The sequence below is a fragment of the Garra rufa genome, chromosome 22 (assembly GCF_049309525.1).
Source record: "Garra rufa chromosome 22, GarRuf1.0, whole genome shotgun sequence".
NCBI classification, from domain to species: Eukaryota; Metazoa; Chordata; class Actinopteri; order Cypriniformes; family Cyprinidae; genus Garra; species Garra rufa.
This window is the reverse complement of record NC_133382.1, coordinates 8,998,404-9,021,295: the sequence shown is the minus strand read 5'-3', so window position 1 is coordinate 9,021,295 and position 22,892 is coordinate 8,998,404. Positions and strand designations below refer to the sequence as shown.

Below are 22,892 nucleotides of genomic sequence, written 5' to 3'. Positions count from 1 at the left end.
GTGCAATTAGAGCCGCTTCTGTCAGTTTTGTGTCCTGCGCGCGACTCAAATGCTCCGCTCCCCATCCCAATATAAAAGCTGCAGATGGATAATGAAGGTTTGATGGATGAACTCATGGCTTGATTGGACTCTTGACGTGTCAGAAAGTGGACGTCGCCATCTTTGATATTACTTTGCTCATTAACGCTTAAAGGGATAGTTTACCCAAAAATGAAAATTTGATGTTTATCTGCTTTCCCCAAGGGCATCCAAGATGTAGTTGACTTTGTTTCTTCAGTAGAACACAAACAAAGATTTTTAACTCAAACCATTGCATGCTGTTAGTCATATAATGGCAGTCAATGGGATCCACGGGTTTTGAGAGTAAAAAAAAAAAAAACATACACAGACAAAACCAAATTAAACCCTGTGGCTCGTGACGATACGTTGAGATTTTAACACACAAAACAATCAGTCTGTGCAAGAAACTCAACTGAACAGTGTTTATATCATTTTAATCTCTGATCCACCGCAATGTCCAACTGTCCTGAGTGCATTTACAACAGTCTGCGTGTGACACATCAATGTGCTCTGGCATATTAGACGCGGAAGTGATCTGTCGTGTGTATACGCACTTATTGTTTGCACAGAGAGGCTACGCAAAATGGTAATTACTTGTGCTTATCCTGATTGTTGCAACCGATTAAAAAGTACAAGATTACATTTGCTTGCACAAACTCATCCGGGAGTGTTGACTTTTCACAGACTCTCAACTTTTAAGCCTGATCGACTGAAGTTATGCTCTTCGTCACGCGCGGGCTGTTGTGAACGCGCACAGGACAGTTGGACATTGCGGTGAATCAGAGGTAAAAAAACTCTGCAAATACTGTTCAGTTTCTTGATTGTTTTGTGTGTTAAGACCTCAATGTATCGCCACAAGCCGCAGGGTTTAATTTGTTTTTGTCTATTTATGTTTTTTTGACTCTCAAAGCCGTGAATCCCATTAACTGCCATTTTATGACTGACAGACAGCAACAGTTTGAGTTAAAAATCTTTGTTTGTGTTCTACTGAAGAAACAAAGTCACCTAGGGAGTAAGCAGATAAACATCAAATTTTCATTTTTGGGAACTATCCCTTTGAAAGGAATATGGGCTTGACTCCCATTGCACGTTGATACAGAGAGTATTCGAGACACTGTAAGCTGATGTGTAAACGGGATATTTTGAGATTCACACCTTTAAGTAAATGCAGTTGTCAATCCCAATAACTGAAAGTTTGAATATAGCCTCTGTGCCACTGAATTGACTCCATACACATTGAAAATATATATCTTTTTCTACCTATGTACCTACTGTACAAATCACTGCAGCTTCCAGATGAAATAAACAATAGAGGCAGTAAAACACCAACAACTTTGATTTCTTTTTACAAAAAATTGTGGGCAGATTATCTATTAATGAACACTTATTTCCTTGCACAATGCTATGTTATATGACTTCAAATGCTATTACCATATCGCATGATTTGTAAACTAATACATTTTCACTTTTGCATCATATAACTAGCTCCATATGTATGGCTTTTCAAACAGTAAACTTGCTCAGTAGCGCACCTAGTACAGCATTGCACTTGCAAAGCAGAGCGATCAGGTACGTGTCACGATAAAGGAGCTCAAGCTAAAATGGCATGGTTGCTTTTGCTAACACTATTAGTTACATTTATGGTCAAATTTAGTGTTTAGTTTTTTGTTTTTTTTTGCAATAGAACTTTAATCTTTTATCACCACTCACTGGGCATTTCATTTTGGAACTGATTTGATATGATGCTCTTATATATTTTGATGCATTGAAATTGCATCACAGAGAAAAGCAAACCCAGAATGCACTGCAAAGTAAAATCCAAGATGGTGAACAAAGTGAGAGAAAGTGCTACTTGTATGATACACTAGGGTTTGTTGCTTATGGACAGGCTTCAAAATGAGTTTCCATTCCAGATGCTGCTTTAAAGGGCAGTTGACATCAAGGCAGTATGTCATGGTTTGGAACAGTGTGTTGAATGCAAGTGGTGTCACAGTAGGTCTCATATTCCTCTTTTACAGTTCTTTATCAATTACGAAAAATTCTGTTTGCTCTATGTTTCAGACAGACTTACTCAGAGAAGTCTGGCTGGCGTCCTACTATCTAACAATGACCTGCATAAACGCTTCTGCGAATGCTGTTTTTGGCAAAGCTGTGCCCGCTTGAAAGATGTTTTCAAACAGACCACACACAGCTCCCGAAAACGTACACAGCCAAAACATTTACATGTTACTGGACACCTCCATAAAGGGTCTAACGTTCTTACAAATTAAATGGGCTGTTAATTTAACAAGCACAAAAGTAATACTCAGCTTGTCCATAGACACCGTTTCTAGGATACTGTATTTTTAGAGCCAGGTTCAATTTCATATTTTTCTATAAATTTGTAAATTACAATGTGAATATGAGGTGATGACATATGTGCAGAGTCTAAGATGTCTTCTGATCTACTAAAATACAGCTTAAATATGAACAATATTTGCAGAAAATGTGACAAAAACACTCACTAAAATATGATAATATAATTAATAGTGCTAGAAATGAATAAAAAACTTTAAATCAAATATATTTAAATACATACATAAAATTTAAATACACAATATACCAAAAAAATAAATTAAATTAAATTATAATTTAATACTTATTCTATGAATTTTTTAATTTGTAATGTGAATACAAATATTTTACCAGACAGTTTGAGAAAGACATCTACAAATGTGGAGAAAAAAACTCTTTAAAAAATATAACAGCATAATAAACAGTTCTATGAAATGAAATACAATGGAATACATGATATGCCAAATAATTCATAAATTTTTTATTTATTCTACAAACAATAGAAATTGGGATGTGAATGTAAAGGTGATGACAAAAGCGCAATGAGCTTATGTCTTCTAATGTCATAAAATATAGTTTAAATATGAATAAATACGATTTTTTAACAGAATTTAACATTTGTGACCATGGACCACAAAACCAGTCATAAGGTTAAATTTTACAAAACTGAGATATATACATAATATGAAAGCTCAATAAATAAGCTTTCTATTGATGTATGGTTTGTTAGGATAGGACAATATTTGGCCGAGATACATCTATTTGAAAATTTGAAATCTAAGGGTGCAAAAAATCAAAATACTGAGAAAATCACCTTTAAAGTTGTCCAAATTAAGTTCTTAGCAATGCATATTACTAATCAAAAATTACATTTTGATAGGTTTACAGTAGGAATTTTACAAAAAATCTTCATGGAACATGATCTTTACTTAATTTCCTAATGATTTTTGACATAAAAGAAAAATCAATAATTTTGACCCATACAATGTATTTTTGGCTATTGCTACAAATATACCCCAGCGACTTAAGACTGGTTTTGTGGTCCAGGGTCACGTTTATGCAAAGACATCTACAACACACAATGGGGAAAAAAACACAAAACTAATTAAAAATAATTAAAATTAATGAATTAAAAATGAATAACATAAGCTGCTCTCAAATTGTTAAAAAAATAAATACAAATTAAGTACATGATACAAATGACTAATTAATTTTTTTTTTAGTTATTCTACAAAACTATAAATTGGGTGCTTGTCTAAGATAAAAAAAATAAAAATTAAATATGTCAAATAGTTAATTATATTAGCTAGAATTTAATGACCGGCAGTTGTATAGACAAAATGTCAAAATATAGATACATGTTTCTACATAATAGAGCATTAGCCAATCATTAGCCTTTATTCCACAGAAATCAATTAAAGACAAATGTTCCCACAATTTCTATTAAGTAATATGTTAGATATGTGCATAAAACAGAGGTTTTGCAATGGCTTCCCGTTAACAAATGTGTTGGAAGCATAAAAAAGTGGACCTCTGAGAAAAAGTTTGAAAATCACTTGCGTACACAATGTGCCAGACTACTAAGACGTTAAAAAAGCACTTTGTGTTATGTATTAAACCATGTGATTACTGTATGTTTTTAGTGCGAGCACACTCCTGCTGCGCTCCACCGTGAGAATGGACAAAATGATGCAAGACTGTGTTTGCCACCTGTTTCCCGTCCCAGTCCCGCTGTGCGGTGCCACAGGTGTTCGGCACAAAATTCTGGGCCTTACAACCAGGCTTAATTTGGGCCTTAGTTCACATAAACAGCTTTAAGTGTCATTCTAAAATACGAGGGGCCGTGTATTGACTCAGCTGAGGCTCTGAAGTGTGTTTGGTCCACTGGGTCGGGGTGACACTGTTCCTGTTTTTTATCAAAGTTTGGGTGCGTAGGGAGCGTGAACTTACATAAGTGAGAGGGACACTCAGCCCAGCATCAGAGACGTTTGACTTGCAGGGTAAGAAACAAGCCACAGTTTTTATAGAATCACATGGAATGGGAGGAAATGCCTTAAACTGTTTCTACAGCGGAGGCCGGAACTGTATAATATCACCCTGTTGTTCTTGATCTCCTCAAAAATTGCTATCTTTGAAGATTCCCTTCCATAAATAGAAAGCATCGGGGGAGTTGAAAAACAAACCAGGGTGCTCTATTCATGCTCACTGAATAGGCATCTACTGTTTAGGCAAAGAAACTGAATGATTTCCTTAAAGCTGTTTTATACATCAGTGACTAAACACTCAACATCACTCTGGCACTCTGAGCAGCATAAAAAACAAACTATTGCTAGTTTTAATAAATTATAGAGACAAATATTAGAAGTTGTCACTGTATGCTCATCTTTGTGTGACTGTTTGAGTCTTGCAGTACAGCTTCACCCCAGTCTGGACACTCATGAATACTTGCATTATACTTTAATAGGAGTCTACAGTTATTTGTTCACACAGAGGACAATTGAGGGACTCATATGCAAATATTACAGAAGGTTCAAACGCTCACTGATGCTCGAGAAGGAAAAACGATGCATAAAGAGCTGGGGGTGTAAACTTTTGAACAGAATGAAGATGTGTAAATTTTTCTTATTTTGTCTAAATATTATATACATATATATTTTTTTCATTTAGTACTGCCCTTCAGAAGCTACAGAAGATACTTACATGTTTTCCAGAAGACAAAATAAGTTAAATTTACCCTGATCTTCAAAAGTTTTCACCCCCTGACTCGTAATGCATTGTTTTTCCTTCTGGAGCATCAGTAAGCATTTTAACCTTCTGTAATAGTTGCATCAATTAAGTTCTTAGCAATGCATATTGCTAATCAAAAAAAATAAGTTTTGATATATTTCCGGTAGGAAATTTACAAAATATCTTCATGGAACATGATCTTTATTTGATATCCTAATGATTTTTGGCATAAAAGAAAAATCGATTATTTTGGCTATTGCTACAAAAATACCCGTGCCACTTAAGACTGGTTTTGTGGTCTAGGGTCACCTATTTTTCATGTATATAACTGTATATAATATATTTTTAAATTGTTATGCATACCTGTTGCTGGCATAATAATGGCCGGTTTCAAATGTTTACATGCCTTTTTGCATTATTTTTGTTTTTAATGGCTTTCACTCACTGTGTTGAAGCAGTGAAGAAATGGTGTTTTTGTAAATACTTCTAAGCATTTCAATAATAGAAGTGTGTAAATGAAATAAATGCAAATTACAGTTTGCCGCAATTTCTGTACGGTGCTTGGCAGTGTAACCTTTCTTGTATGCACAGAGATGAATTTGGATGGCAATTGGTGTTAAAAAAAAAAAAGTAAGTAATTTGGCCGGGGATGTTTACGTGGGTGGTGGGAGAAAAACACTGACATTCTGGTTTCAGAAGGCAATAAAATCACTGACTAGCCCCTGTGAATGTTGAAAATAGCTTAGATTTCCATAAGAAACAATTACCGTCCAAACAGAGCTTTTGTCAGGTTTTTCTCAGAATTTACAGTTTGGGTCCTTTACCTGATGAAATAACACAATTTAAGGGGCTAATGTTAATAAGCATAATAGGTTCGGGCTCCCAGAGTTTTTAGCTTCAGTCCTGCATATAAAGGAAGATGCTGAAAGAACCACTAAATCTTAAACCAGTGTTGTTTTGCACATTGTCCAAACCACTGCAGATATGCTTCTTTGAGGTTCTAAGCTGCTTGGACATTTAGACAAACGATCAAATGGAAACCTACGCTGTTAAAATTTTGTACAATAAAATCTGTCATGTAGAAACTTGGACAGAACAAGGCCGTTATTATCATTGATGGTATCCATGATCAAAAAGCACATGGCTAAATGGCCAGATATCTGTCACTTGCATGGCTGAGCAAAGCATTACTCATTAACATAATAGAAACCAGCCCGTTTGGAATAAAAATGCTGAACCTCCGACATATATTATGACCGTCAATATGTTTCTGTATGAAGGAGTGACTCGTTCACTCAAACATGCTTTTATAACCGATGTTACAAATCCCAAAGGAAAATGAGCTCAGCAGATTTAATATTCAGTGGCACAGAGTTCCATTTTTAACTTTGACTACTTGCTTTTTTAAATCAATCTTCATCTAATACGCTCACATTGATCTACACCCCATTTCAAATGGCTTCGCTTAGGATCAAGGCAAGAAAGCAAGCCATTATTCTTACTGTAGAACAGTTCACAATGGAAATGTTTACAGCAGTTTCTGTGAGATGAATGAAGTCTCCAGAGGCCCGAAGTGCTCATCCAAGATGTGTGTTTTGCTCCTTTGAAGGGATACAACTTCTTCCAATGAAAGGAAATGTACTATCACATTCAAAACAGCTCTTTCGATTTGAGTTAACGAGAACTTATAAATAATATTCCGACCTCACACACACCCTGATCCAGGCTTGGGAAAATCCCTCGGCTTTTGTTTTGGAAAAAATGCGCGGTAGAAAGGTCAAAAATAAGTCCGGCCAACCAGAGTACTTCATTATTACGCTCAGCGGAAATCAGGCAGACAGACAGTGAGCAAGAGCAAGTCAAGTCATCTATCATGAGGCACGGGAAAAGCCTGGAAATATTACAAACTCGCTGAGTAATTCCATATGATCCCTGTCGCAAACCGATTCTCTTATATCTGTGTGAGGCACAAACACCCGCTGAGGGCCAGAAGTTTGATCCACCGCGCCAGAGCACGGAGGCTTACCTCACAGCTCGTGTGTCATATCCAGTGAACAGGATTGTGGGTGGAGGGCTAGGAAACATCCCAAATCAGTGTTTCCATTAGCGCACGGCTTCAGCGTACTGTGCGAGATGTTGTTGTTCACCCTGTGCATCGTTGAGATTGGCATCCTGCGCGACTGACGAATCGTGTTTGTTTTTCTATAATTCATGACATCTTGTCAAATAAAGAAGGCAAAACTCAGACTCAAGGGAGAATCGGGCCAAATGTTTTCGTAGACGAAAACAAGGATTCATCAGCGAGAAGAAGTCGAAAACAGGAAGGATCAGGTAAGGCTGAGAACATCACAGGTGCAAATTAGTCAGAGTTAAAAAAAGAGTTTTTTAACTGCTTCTGTGGAACACAAAATAAGAGATTCTGGACATTCTGTTCACGTTGCGCTTTTGCATTTTCCTCATTCATTAAACACAAGCAGAATGAGTTTTTGTAAATTGTTCGTAAAGCCAGTCTGCCGTAAACTTCAGAATTCATGAAAATGTTTTCAAAATGTTACACTCTTAAAAATAAAATTTCCAAAAGTGTTTGCAGTGATGCCATAGAAAAACATTTTTGGTTCCCTAAAGAACCTTTCAGTAAACAGAACCAAAAAAAAGAACCATTTTAGCCGCTTTTCCACTATCGGGCCGAACCGTTCTCAATGCTTAACCGTTCTGTTCCGTGCCAATCCGGGCCAGTCAGCACGGATACGGTTTGATTTTCCACTGTGGTGCAGATAACGGAACTCTTTGGAATGTAAATACAAATACGTCAAGTCGTTGCCTTGGTAACGCAAGAGTAGGCAGCCCCGCTTCTACTGTTATTGTCCTTTTGGATGCGATATGTATGTTTGAGTTTTTTATTTTTTCCCGGCACTGTTTTGAACTTTTCTTAACGCCCTTCTCTGCAAGACACTGCGCTATAATTTTAAAAACTTTTCGTTTCTCTTTGCACCCTCCAGCTGTTGTTGAATTTTTCTTTCTGTCCAAATATCAATATTAGAGCAAATGTTTCATCCACAGACCAAAGTGTCTCAGCCATTTATATTTATATTTACCGTATCTGTTTTCTGCGCATCCGCCTAGCCATAGACAGAGCCATAGAGAAACTGGTAGCCAGGCAACAGCGTAGCGACGTCATGCACACACATTTTACCAGCACGGCTCAGCACGGTTGTCTAACCGTGGAAACACAACTGGAACTGTACCCGACCGTTCAAAGAATGGTTCGGCCCGATAGTGGAAAAGCGGCTTTTACAGAACATTTACAAGATCTAAAGAATCTTTTTAGACTATTAAGAACCTTTTCTGCATTTAAAAGGTTACATGGATGTTCAAGGTTCTTCATGGAACCATCTGTCACGCACGTGTGTTAAATGAACTCACAACAAGGATGAAGATAAAGTGAAGGCTTTAATATAATCCACACAGGGTATTAGACGACAGGAGGGCAGCAAAACACACATATACAACCTTGAGATCGGACACAAAGCATTCAACTGAAACAACTAATTAAGGGAGGCTAATGATACAAGGACAGGTGTGGGTGATTAACTAATGATGACTAGACGAGGACAGGAACAGGAAATAACCAAATATGGGCACATAAGGAAGAAACCAACAAACACAGTCAAACAGGGGTGTGACATTTCGCCCCCCTCCCTAAAGGCGTGACCTCGCGCCACAGAAGAAGAAGAGGTGGACAAAGGAGTGGACGTGAGATGGCAACTGGAAGTCAATGTGAGTGGAGGTTCTGGTGGAGGACGGACATCCGGGAGTAGGACGGTGACAAACCCAGGCCGCAGCAATGATGGTAGCCCATGGCGGAGCGGAAAGAGAGAGGAGCCATGGTGGAGGAAGGGCTGACGACTCCAGGTGGCCAACCGTCGGAGGCGAAGAAGGTAGAGGTGGAGCCCGAGGTGGAGAGCCGATGATCCCAGGCTACACCGAGGATCCGGAGGGCCAAGGCAGAGGCCAAGGCTCAGGTGACCGAGGCGGAGATCCGGAGGTCCACGGCGGAGCCGGAGTGACAGGGGACTGAGGTGGAGCTGGAGGGAGTGAGGAGCCCAACGGAGCTGGTAGGAAGGAGCGACGAGGCGCAGCAGGAGGAGTGGTGTCCTGAAATGATGGTGGGAAGACAACCGACCACAGTGGGGCTGGAGGGACAAGGGAGCCCGGTGGAGCTGGCAGGCCAACAGGCAACGGTGGAGGCGAGGAAGCTAGGAACCGGGGAAGAGCCACTGAATCGGAGGGCGTAGGCAAAGTCCGGGTCTCAGAGGCTGGAGGCGGAAATGAGGGATCCTCCAGCCATGACACCGATGGAAACAGCTCGCCCACTGCACAGATGGTGGGCCGAGGGTGAGCGGTGGTGGAATTGAAACAGCAGGGATGATAGGAGGAGGCAGGAGAGGGAGGGTGGGTCGGAAATCTAGGCAGGTAGACAGTTCACGGCAGACAGATGGATTAGGGCATGCAGAGAGTTCAAATGATGGTGGAAGAAGAGGAAGCATGTATATATATATTTATACTCATGGAAATCGATCAAGTCTTGTTCCACAAACAATAATCCCAGATCCAGTCTCAGCTCACCATCAGCGGCAGTGCAGTGGGCGCTGCTTTCCTCAGCACTCTAACGCCCCACAGAAATCCACCGTTGCGTACAATGTAGCCAGCTCTTGCACATGGTTGGACGTAACAGGCTCAGACTCCAGGGCGATCTTCAGCTCTGTCGCTCCATTTTGTGTTGGGTACTAGCTCTCCGTCTGCGGTGGTCTCGGGCTCATGCTCGTCACTGTCACTATTTACTAGTTCGCTGAGTTGGCATTCGATTTTCAATTTTAAAATTCTTTTTTTTTTCTCGAAAACCCCTACGAAACAAATGATTGGAATTCATGAACATACACGTTTAACTATCAAATAGGATGTTTGCGAAACGTTTGTGAATCTGAAGGAGAGTTTTCAAGACGGTAAGTATTATGCACAAATTACTGAGAATTTACTCGTATATTACGGCTCAATGAACATAAATGGTGACCAGAGACTGTCAGGCTCTAAATGGACAAAAAAAAAAAAAAGACCATAAAATCATCATGAAAGTCGTCCATATGACTTGCATGCTATATTCTAAGTTTTGCAAGTATGATGTATTTTTTTATGTCAAAACCAGGAAACAAATTAGAATTTTAGCCACTCCGTTTCCATCATTCCATCATTCTATCATTACATCCATTGTGTTTAACACAAGCTTAAAGGGATAGTTCACCCAAAAATTAAAATTCTGTCAATAATTACTCACCCTCATGTTGTTCTAAACCCTTAAGACCTTTGTTCATCTTCAGAACACAAATTAAGATATTTTTGATAAAATCTGAGAGCTTTCTGACCTTCCAGCTGCCACATTCAAAGCCCAGAAAGGTAGTAAGCGAATCTGGGTTCTATGTCAGAACGCTGGTTCCTGCGTCAGCAGCACCACAAGCATGCGTCAGGGTACTCTCATTAAAATCGTTAAATAAAGTTGGTATTTATTTTTATTTTTTTGTGCAAAAAATGTATTCTCGTAGCTTCATAACATTAAGATTAAACCACTGATGTCACATGGAGTATTTTAGCAATGTCCTTGCTACCTTTCTGGGTCTCGAATGTGGTGATTGGGTTGCTGTCTATGCAGGGTCAGAAAGCTCTCAGATTTGATCAAAAATATCTAAATTTGTGTTCCAAAGATGAACAAAGGTTTTACAGGTTTGAAACGACATGAGGGTGAGTAATTCATGACAGAATTGTCATTTTTGGGTGAACTATCCCTTAAATATTTCAGCCATGGTACCCATTCACTTTTATTGTATTGAAAAAAGCAGCTTACATTCTGCAAAATGATTATTTTTGTTTACCACAGAAGAAAAATATTAGTCATATGAGTTTATTGAAAAACGCATGATGAATGAATGATAACAGTTTTCGTTTCTGGGAAATTACTTTTTTAATAATCACAAAATATAATAAAAGTACCTCAGAGGGAGCTCAGATTTCGGACATTTTTAAAAGCCCAAAATGAATTAGATTAAATTATGGCACACAGTACAATACAGGTCTTTGTACAGACAAGTGCCATGTTTACTTTTTACACCCACCCTTCTTGTCCAGGCTTTTCATAGTTGCTCCAGCAAGCATACACCTGCTTTTCATTTCCCTTCCAAAATTCCACATCAGCCTGTTGACAAATAACTTTACAACAGTTTACTATTCATTCTCATTCTATAAACAACTGGGAGGGTTTGAAGGGGCAAAGAAGAGTTTATAAAATGAGTTAACGATGAAGATAATCCGTACCAGAGATGAAAAAAAATGCATCTTGCAAGATAACACAAACATTTAGTAATTAATTTTGTTGTCTAATTTGGCTAAAAAAATAATCTAACTACATTAAAACACAGATGTTTACATTTTGCCTGTGTCGCCACAAAGCTAGGATGCTTTCAGAGTGTTGCTGTGGGTATGCTAATGTCTTCTGATTATTCATTAGCAAACTGCTATGCCATTGTGAATGGCCCAAATTAAAAGAGCATTCTAAGAGCATCTAAGCAATTTTTCGGATAAAAATTGTAAATATGCTGCTCCCTGCCCCTGTTTCCAGAATAGGGCTGTGACTTTACAGCTCATACTTCAGATACTCTGCAAAAAACATCTGTTTGGTTTTTATTAACATGTCTATCGTGCTAAATCATGCATTTTAGTGAATTGGCAAATTACAGACCCATTTCTAATCTTCCATTTATGTCTAAAATTTTAGAAAAAGTTGTGTCTGCTCAATTGTGCTCCTTCTTGCAAAATAATAATCTATTTGAAGAATTTCAGGTTTCAGGCCCCATCATAGCACAGAAACTGCACTTGTAAAAATCACAAATGACTTGCTACTTGCGTCAGATCAAGACTGCGTATCATTGCAAGTTTTGCTTGATCTTAGTGCTGCATTCGACACTATAGATCATGACATACTCATAGATCGGTTACAAAACTATACAGGTATTCAAGGGCAGGCTTTAAGATGGTTCAGATCATGCCTGTCCGATCGCTACCACTTTGTTTATTTAAATGGGGAGTCATCGCAGCTATCACCAGTAAAGTATGGAGTGCCACAAGGATCTGTCCTAGGTCCTCTGCTATTTTCAATTTACATTTTACCCCTTGGTAATATTATTAGGAAATATGGGATTAGTTTCCATTGTTATGCTGATGATACGCAACTATATATTTCAACAAGACCAGATGAGACTTCTAACTTAGCAAAGTTAACAGAATGTGTTAAAAATGTGAAAGACTGGATGACCAATAATTTTCTACTATTAAATTCAGATAAAACCGAGATATTACTTATTGGACCAAAAAACAGTACACAGAATCTCTTAAACTGCAATTTGCAACTAGACGGACGTACTGTTATTTCCTCAGTCAAAAATCTGGGTGTTTTAGCAACCTGTCTTTTGAAAATCATATTTCTCATGTTACAAAAACAGCATTCTTCCATCTTAGAAACATTGCTAAGCTACAGAACATGTTACCTGTTTCTGATGCAGAAAAGTTAGTTCATGCATTCATGACGTCTAGACTGGACTATTGTAATGCACTACTAGGTGGTTGTCCTGCTTCTTTAATAAATAAGCTACAGGTAGTCCAAAATGCAGCTGCTAGAGTCCTTACCAGATCAAGAAAATATGATCATATTACCCCACTTTTACGGTCTCTACACTGGCTACCTATTAGGTTACGTATCACTTACAAAATATTACTTCTTACCTATAAGGCCCTTAATGGTTTAGCTCCTGCATACCTAACTAGTCTCCTACCACGCTACAATCCATCACGCTCCCTAAGGTCGCAAAATTCTCGACTTTTAGTAGTACCTAGGATAGCAAAGTCCACTAAAGGAGGGAGAGCCTTTTCACATTTGGCTTCCAAACTCTGGAATAGCCTTCCTGATAATGTTCGGGGATCAGACACACTCTGTATGTTTAAATCTAGATTAAAGACTCATCTCTTTAGCCAAGCATTCACATAATGTATCTCATAACCTTGTACTTCAGCTTCATCTGATCAAATGCACATCAACATTCTTCAGCTTGGGCAAAACACATAATTTTTGCTTGGTTGGAACAGAAGCTACGCTAATTATTTCTCTATTAGTTTCTCTGTTTCTTTAACTAGGAATTACGCAAGATTCAGTCTGGATTCAGAAGAAGAGATGATGCCAACCCCTCAGAGGACCGCCGATGATGCCGGACTTGAAACAACATACAGCACTACACAATTTTTCTACAAGTTTGATTGCAACACATAATCATTCTATTAGTGTTCATCATCTGTTTTTGATTACACCATTACTGTTTTTAATATTTATACCATATGTACATCGACTTAACATACAGTAGTCACCACTAATAAGCTACTAAATATATTGTAGTAGCCTACTTTTTTGTACAGCTGCTTTGCAACGATTTGTATTCTGAAAAGCGCTATAAACTTGAATTGAATTGAATTTTAAAGCAATATCAGTTTAAACTTCTGATATACAGTTTTCTAAACACTCACATCTGAAGCACGCATACAGAAAGCGTCTGTCACACGGCATGTGAGTACTAAAGTTCTCTTTCATGTCTTACTGTGCTTAAACTGTCAAATACACACAAGTGTATGTTAAAAACACAGATGAGTTACAAAAACAGTTGGTTATGTCTGTGAAGGTAAACAGCTGGGAGAGGAATTACATGTTTATATTAGATCTGTGTGGCAGCAGTGTAATATATAGTAAATAAATCAATAAATCCACTGCTCTCGTCTCCTCTAAGGCTGGGAATCTAAATAGTATTCCTTGCTCATCTCTGCAGCCAATGACAGTTAACAGTCAAAAACTGTTAGCATACTTGCTTGCAGAGAAAGGCATACCAAAACAAGGTTACTAGGTTTTACTTTTCCACGTTTTATGTGTTGGTAGATGCACCGGGGACCCATTTAAAGCATTTAAACATGTAAAAAGTCAAATTTTCATGATATGTCCCATTTAAATAGAAAAGTCCAACAGTAAAGGCACACCTCATATATCATTCATAACTGTGTGGGACAAATTACAGTGAAAAAAAAAGAGTTATTCTAAAAAACAGTAATGCTTGTATTGGCTAACATTTCTAATAAATTCAATCAATGAAACACTCTGTCATTCAGTACTGAGAAACACACAACGCAATAAATCCAAAATGCATTATTTTGTTGGCAACTAGAACACTGTCTACAAAACGACTATTTACATAGCAGTATGAGTAGCTAAGCCAATATTTTGTTCAAGAAACTTCTTAATATTGTTGCATTCTTTCAGAGAGATGAGGCGAGGTTTCCTGAGGTTTTCGCTGTTACCTGATCGGAGCTCTCAGCGTGAGGGAAACGTCTAAGCAAAACGGCCTGAATCCCATCATTGTGCAGGATCACGGAATACCCAATGGCTCAGACACGAGAACGCTACTGCCATGATGGACAGAAACGCAATGTTGTTATTGAAAACACGTGTAATTTTAGCGGACTGGTATCACTGTACCAAAGACATGCTCTTGGGGCGTGGGACGCTGAGTCAGCAGAAATATATTCCACACAGTCAAAAGTATTCTTTTAAAATAAGTCCTTTTTTTGTTGCTTTTAACATTTAAGAGATAATTTCTGAGGTCATTTTCCATGAATTCGTTTGTGTCTCTAGATGCAGGCTGAATTTCACATTCTTACATAGTGTGTTTAGATAGTATTTGTTTTCAGCACAAGTATGTTGACGTGAGCAGAAAAAGACCACTGTTATCTTTTGATCACATTTACAAGGTTCCTTAGGAGATACACTGTGTTATTTCACAGAAGAGCTATTATATCCTTAATTTTTACCATCCCATAATACAGATGCCAAATCAAGCCAGTCCCAAAGTCTACACTTTGCAGTATGAGCTGTTGAGTACACTCTTAAAAATAAAGGTGCTTCACAATGCCATAGTAGAACCTTTTTTTTTAAATGGTTCCATAAAGAACCTTTAACATCCAAAGAACCTTTCTGTTTCTGTTTTCCAAAAAAGGTTTTTCAGATTATAAAAAGGTAAGAACGAGATGGTTCTTTAAATAACCTTTGACTGAGTGTTTTTTTTGTGGAACCAAAAATGGTTCTTCAATGGCATCGCTGTTAAGAACCTTTTAAAACACTTTTATTTTTAAGAGTGGCTGCAAAAGAGGAGCTCAGGATCCTTCTGAAGGCTAAAATGAAAAATTGGATGGCCTACATTGTAAGCTGTAAATAAAAATAAAGATATTTGGAGTTTTATTAATCATTAATCATTTAACAAGATTTCTGTCTTTTTATTTTTACATTTAAAGCAATAGTTTGGCAAAAAATAAAAAATTGCTGAAAATGTACACACCCTGAGGTGAGGTTGCTGAAATTGAGAATTGCAGTCATGTGAAAAAGTTAGGAGACCCTATTGAATTTCATGGTTTTCTGTGTCAGGACATAATAAAAAATTATCTGGTCCTTGGCAGGTCTTAAAATTTGGAAAATAAATCCTCAGATAATCATCATCACATGACATATCACACAGTGTGATTATTTATTTAAGAGAAATACAGCCAAGAGGGAAAGGCCATGTGTGACAAAGTTAGGACACCCTATGAGTCAATTGCCTGTAGATCCACTTTTAGCAGCAATAACTTGAAGCATTCATTTTCTGTGACTTGGTTTGATTTGCTGGTTTGCTTGGGATCATTGTCCTGTTGAATGACCCAATTTTGGCTCAACTTTAGCTGTCAGATGCACTCACATTTGACTCGAGAATACTTTAATATACAGAAGAGTACATGGCCGACTCAATGACTGTGAGGTGCCCAGGTTCTGTGGGTACAAAACAAGCCCAAAAATCATCAGCCCTCCACCAGCATGTGTGACTTTTGGTATGAGGTGTTTGTGCTGATATGCTCTTTAGGTTTTCACCAAACTTGGCACTGTGCATTATGGACATACATCCCCACTTCGGTCTCATCTGTTCAAAAGACATAATTCTAGAAGACTTATGTTTTGTTCAGATGCAACTTTGCAGACCTTAACTGTGCTGCCATGTTTTTTTTTTAGATAGAAGAGGCTTACTTTTGCCAAGCCTTCTAAACATGCCATTTTTGCCCCATTTTTTCTAACGGTATTGTCATGAACATTATAATTTAACATGTTAAATGGCTTGTAGAGTCTGAGGTGTAGTTCTTGGGTTGTCTGCCATTTCTCTGAGCATTACACGGTCTGATCTTGGGGTGAATTTTCAGAGACGTCCATTGTTTTAAATGTCTTCCACTTGTGAATAAACCTCAAATAGTTTGGAAATGGCAATATTACTTTTCTCAGATTGATGGCAGCAACAAATGCTTCTCTAAGATGACTGCTGATGTCTTATCTCCTTGGCATTGTGTTAACACACACCTGAAGGCTCCAGACCAGCAAACTGCCAAAGCTTAGTCTTTTATAGAGGCACTCAGACTTGCTGATGATCAGTTAATCAAAGGTATTTGATTAGCAGTGCTTGACTGTTATTTACCCTCTTAATTCCAATGTTAACAGTAAGGGTGTCCTAACTTTGTCACACATGGCTTTTCAATTTTGGCTTTATTTTTGTTTAATAAATAATGACACAGTGCAATTTGTCATGTGTTGTTGTTTTCCAAATTTTAAGACCAGTCAAGGACCAGATTTTTTATGATGTTCTAATACAGAAAACCATGAAAATCAATAGGGTGTCCTAACTTTTTCACATGACTGTGCATCACTTGCTCAGCAGTGAATGGGTGCCGTCAAAGTGAGAGTCCAAACAGCTGATAAAAACATCACAATAATCCACAAGTAATCCACTCGACTAATGAAGTGAAAAGTGTGTTTGTAATAAACAAATCCATCACTTAGACATCTTTAACTTAAAATCATTGTGTTCGGCTAAAATATAAACACTCTATTCATAATATTGCTTTTTCCAGTAAAAAAAAATAATAATCTTGTCTGAATCAGGAGAGACATGTGCACAGATCAAGCACTGTTTACAAGCGAAAACAGTCCAAAACAGTTCTAAAAAAGTCGTGTGGATTACTTGCGGATTGCATGTGGATTACTTGGGGATTATTGTGCTGTTTTTTATTAGCTGTTTGGACTCTCATTCTCACGGCACCCATTCACTGCAGAGGATCCATTGGTGAACAAGTGATGCACTTTCTCAAAATTAGTTCTGACGAAGAAATAAACTCTACAGCTTAGTGAATTTTCAGAAATTTTTCATTTTTGGGTGAACTGTTCCATGGCATTTCTTTGTAATTATTTGTGAAATGTACTAGCAATTTCTGAGTAAAAATAGCTTCAAATGAAATCCTACACTATTTTTTTTTCAGTGTATAAAGGCGTGGATGTCAAAGACGCACGCGAGCAAAGTTCATGAGATCGCAAATGCACATTTAGGGTGTCGTTTGAGAACACACTGTTCGTGATATGGTAATTTGTGTTTATTTGAAAAGCAGGAACTGGCATTCCTGAAGCTTCGCATCAGCTGTGACTACCCAAATTTGTGGCAGCCCAAGGCTTACGGTGCAGCCAGCCATATCTTCCAGAACAGGCACTTTCCAAGCTCTCTCAGCTGGGTCTGATTATTTTCCCACACCTTTCAGGTTAAAACAAATGGAACTTTGACATGGACTGTATGTCTTACCAATACCGACTTGCCTGCGAGTGTGTTTATTTTGAAGGCCAGCATGCTCTGATTCAGGTGCTGAATCTCATTCCTTCCCTGAGCTGTCTGGCTTCTCCAGCCTGTATTTATTCACAGCCTGCCAATTAGGCCAGCAAGTGTTCGCCCCAAAGACTGCTCTACCCCACTGAATCCAAATACACCAAGTGTGCTTGTTTTGGCGTGGCCATAAATGCACGGGAGACTTGTTTTGAGTATCCTTCAGTGAAAGGTGTGTGTCACGAGTCACTGACTAGGCTCTCGAAATAAATGTGATTTATCACACACTTCACACTTTTGCAGAGATCAGCTTGAATGCAATTATTTTGCCAGTTTACAGTGCAGATGTTTAACAGGGGAAGTTTAGCATACTCAAGTAAAGTAACTAAAGGATCGCAAATATTACCCTGCACCAAAAAACTAGTCTTAAGTAGCACGCGTATATTTGTAGCAGTTGCCAAAAATACATTACATAGGTGAAAATTATCGATTTTCCTTTTCATGCCAAAAATCATTAGGATATTAAGTAAAGATCATGTTCCATGAAGATATTTAGTTAATTTCCTACCGTAAATATGAAAATGGAATTTTTGATTAGTAATATGCATGGCTAAGAACTTCATTTGGACAACTTTAAAGGTGATTTTCTCAGTATTTATATATATTTTTTTCAGATTCCAGATTTTCAATTAGTTGTATTTCAGCCAAATATTGTCATATCCTAATAATACATCAATGGAAAGCTTATTTATTCAGATTTCAGATGATGTGTAAATCTCAATTTCTAAAATTGATTGGTGGTCCAGGGTCACATTTGAATAGAGTAGAAACAGAAATATGATTACAATTTAAAGTAACTGTTTTCTATTTTAATACATTTTAAAACCTAATTTATTCCTTGGATCGCAAAACTGAATTTTCAGCAGCCATTACCACTTCAGCGTCACAACAGCCATTAAAAATCATCAAAAAAAAAAATAAATAGAATAACTATTAGAAAAATTGAATATTTTACATATTTCTCATATTTTTTTACCAATGAAAGAAATTGAAAAATGAAACTCAGGTTGCTTGATTAAAGAAACAGTGCACCAAAAATGTTGTCACCCCCAGGCCATCCAAGATTTAAGTTTTCACCAGATTCAACTTAAAAACCTAAGTTCAGCAGCTGCCTTAACATTTTAAGTTAAATCATCTTAAAACTACAAGTCATTTTAACTTCTTACAATAAAAATGAGTTGATTTAACTTGTGAGTTGAAATGACTTAAGTTGATTTAACTTAAAATGTTAAGGCAGCTGCTAAACTTAAGTTTTTAAGTTGAAACTGGTGAAAACTTTTTACAGTGTGGGTTTGTTTCTTCATTAGAACAGATTTTGGAGAAATTTTGCATTAAATCACTCACTCATCCATGAATCCTCTTTAGTAAATGGGTCTAAACGGCAGATAAAAACATCACGATAATCCACAAGTAATGTAGAAAATCCACAATCTGCATGTTTGTAATAAATCCACTATTATCCGTTTTTTGACAACCTTAATGGTCATTCATCTCGTCTAATATGACTTCACTTTCTCGAGTAAAAAAAGATGTCACGTCTGATTTAGGAGAGTCATTGGCGTTTAACATTGTAAAACAGTTCTAAACAAATATGCTGATATCTTCATGTGAGAGGACAACAGGGAATTAACGTTTTCATTGAAGGTAGAGTTATCATGGATTATGGACTCATATTTTGACCAGAAATGGTTTAAAGTTAAAATGCCCATATGATGTATTTGTTACAAGATGTTAATTGATGGACTGGAGTGGTGTGGATTACTTGTGGATTATTGTGATGCTTTTATCAGCTGTTTGGACTCTCATTCTGACGGCACCCAGTCGCTACAGAGGATTCATTGGTGAGCTAGTGACATAATGTTAAATTTCTTCAAATCTGTTCTGATGAAAAAGCAAATCCGTCTACGTCTTGCATAGCCTTGCAAAGTCTACATTTTCATTTTTGTGTAAACTATTCCTTTAAACATATAAATGTTTCACAATGTACTGCCATTGTATTGAATTCACTAAGCTTTGACATTCATTAAAGTATTTCCTTTTGTGTTCTGAAGAACAGAGAGAAAGTCATACAGGTTTAGAATGACGGATTTTTCATCTGTGACCCTGGACCACAAAACCAGTCATAAGGGTCAGTTTTATAGGATAGGACAATATTTGGCCGAGATACAACAATTTGAACGCAAAAAATCGAAATATTGAGAAAATCACCTTTAAAGTCGTCCAAATGAAGTTCTTAGCAATGCATATTACTAATCAAAAATTATTTTTTTATATATTTACAGTAGGAAATTCATAAAATACCTTCATAGAGCATGATCTTAACTTAATATCCTAATGATTTTTTGTTTTAAAAAAAATAGATAATTTTGACCCATATAATGTAAACAATCTATCCTTTTAAAGAATGTTTATATATAAAAATAATATAAAACTGTTCCTAATAAAGCCATTTTCATAGAAAACTGAGTGAAGACCATGAGTTTTTGTAATTGACAGACTTCATAATATGCTTCTTTTCAATTTGACCTAGAAAGTGCTGTCATTTCCTCCTGAGATCGGTAAACTGTAACAGTGCTAAACTGTAACAGGCACAATATTTGCAATTATACAAATGAGAAAATCAAGTAAGGCTCTTTATGTTACTGAATACATTACTTTGACTTCCATAACCAGCGTTGTATTCTCAGTGTTCATTTGGCTGAGCAAATGCACACTGAGAATACAACGCTGGTTATGGAAGTGCCTTATTTATTCCATAACCGCAGTGGTAGTATTTTGAGGCTTGAAAACCGCAAAGCTGTTGCACTGCTGTAACGTGCAGCACTAATTGCAGTATGTCCTTTAGCAGAAATAATTACACATGCAACATGATGCTAACCTATTTTCGACCGCTGCATGCGGCTGCCAAAGCAATGTGGTTTCCCTTACCTTTTGAAAGAAGTCCTCACCTCCGTTGACTCGCCCCTCCGTGGCAGCTGCGGAGAAGAATGGGACATTTAAGAAAAAGCGTAACATCAGGAATCACTTATGCTGGCGTATTAACAAAATCAGCAATTCATATCAACACATTCTTCCACATGGCCTTGGGTGGAAAAATGTCTGTGCAATTTAGGCAGGGCGTGGGTCATTTTCTTGTCCATTTGCAGCAAGTCGCCTCTACAGAAAAATCAATGCATTACTACTTTCTAAAGGTTTATGCAGGATTGCAATAAACTCTGTGATGCATAATACTACATTTAGAAGGTTTAAAGTGAGTGTATCTTTTAATGTAGACGCCATGGTGCAGTGGTAAAAGCTGGGGTTCCTATAGTTATAAACCAAACTTTTTGTCAGCTTAACCACTTAGACGTAAAATGTTTACCTGAAGTACCACCTGGGATTTTAATTTCACATTTGCATGTTCAGGTTTACATGTAAGTAATCATTTTTTAGCATTTTGAGTGTTTTATTTTCGATTCTTCATATTTCAAAAGGTTTTATATTTAGAGTTAAATATTAAAAAAGTGTAAAATATGTATCAAATATTAAATACAGTCAAGCCCGAAATTATTCATACCCCTGGCAAATTCTGACTTAAAGTTACTTTTAATCAACCAGCAATGTTTTTTTCTTTACTGGAAATTACACAGTCTTCTCCCAAAAGATAATAAGACGATATACAAGAAAAAATATTACTCCTCTTTTATTTACATTTAAACAAAAAGTGGCATGTCCAAAATTATTCATACCCTTCTCAATAATCAATAGAAAAGCCTTTATTGGCTATTACAGCAATCAAATATAATTTCCTTCCTATAATTGCTGACCAGCTTTTTGCATGTCTCCACTGGTATTTTTGCCCATTCATCTTTAGCGATGAGCTTCAACTCTTTCAGGTTGGAGGGTCTCCTTGCCATCACCCTGATCTTTAACTCCCTCCACAGATTCTCAATTGGATTTAAGTCAGGACTCTGGCTGGGCCACTGGAAAACGTTAATGTTTTTGTCTGCTAACCATTTCTTCACCACTTTTGCTGTATGTTTTTAGTCGTTATCATGCTGAAATGTCTACTGGTGCCCAAGGCCAAGGTTTCTCTGCAGACTGCCTGATGTTGTTGTTGAGAATTTTGATGTATTGCTCCTATTTCATGGTGCCGTTTACTGGGATTAGGTTCCCTGGTCCACCGGCTGAAAAACACCCCCAAAACTTTAGATTCCCACCGCCATGTTTGACAGTGGAGATGGTGTTTTAGGGTTGAAGGCTTCTCCTTTTTTACGCCAAATGAAGGCTACATCATTGTGGACAAACAATTCAATTTTTGTTTCATCTGACCATAAAACAGAAGACCAGAAGTCTTCTCCTTTGTCCAGATGAGTATTTGCAAAGGCCAGGCGGGCTTTTGTGTGCCTTATCTGGAGAAGTGGTGTCCTCCTTGGTCTGCGTCTGTGGAACCCAGCGGTGTGCAGTGTCCGTTGGACTGTCTGCCTTGAGATGTTGCCACCAGCAGAGCCCACATTCATCAGGATGGCATTGGTGGTGATCCTTGGATTCTTTTTTTACCTCTCTCACCATCCTCCTGGCCAGCACAGGTGTCACTTTTGGCTTCCGACCATGTCCTCTGAGATTTTTCACAGTGCGGAATGTCTTGTATTTTTTTAATAATACTTTGCACTGTAGCTATACTATAGCCCTTTCCTGACTTGTGAGCAGCCACAATGCGCAGCCGCAGGTCCTCAGCGAGCTCCTTTGTCTTAGCCATGACTGTCCACAAACCAACAGCAGAGAGCTTCTGTTTTTCACCTGTTGAGTTGATTAAAACAGCTGTTGCTAAATGAATCAGGGTAATTAGGATGCTTGAGAACAGCTATTGGACTATTTGGAATGGTATAGAACTTTGGATTTTCCCATAGACTGTGACAGTTTGGAAAGGGT

General features: G+C 37.6%; 1 protein-coding gene across 1 annotated transcript in view; it reads right to left on the bottom strand.

Annotated features, from left to right (window-relative positions):
- Positions 1-20,952, bottom strand: part of bicc1b (BicC family RNA binding protein 1b) — a 102,776-nt gene extending 81,824 nt beyond the window's left edge. Inside the window, exon 1 of the mRNA XM_073828428.1 lies at positions 20,910-20,952. The gene's annotated coding sequence lies outside the window, so the exon portion shown is untranslated. The remainder of the gene's footprint in view (positions 1-20,909) is intronic.
- Between the last annotated feature and the right edge of the window lie 1,940 nt (positions 20,953-22,892).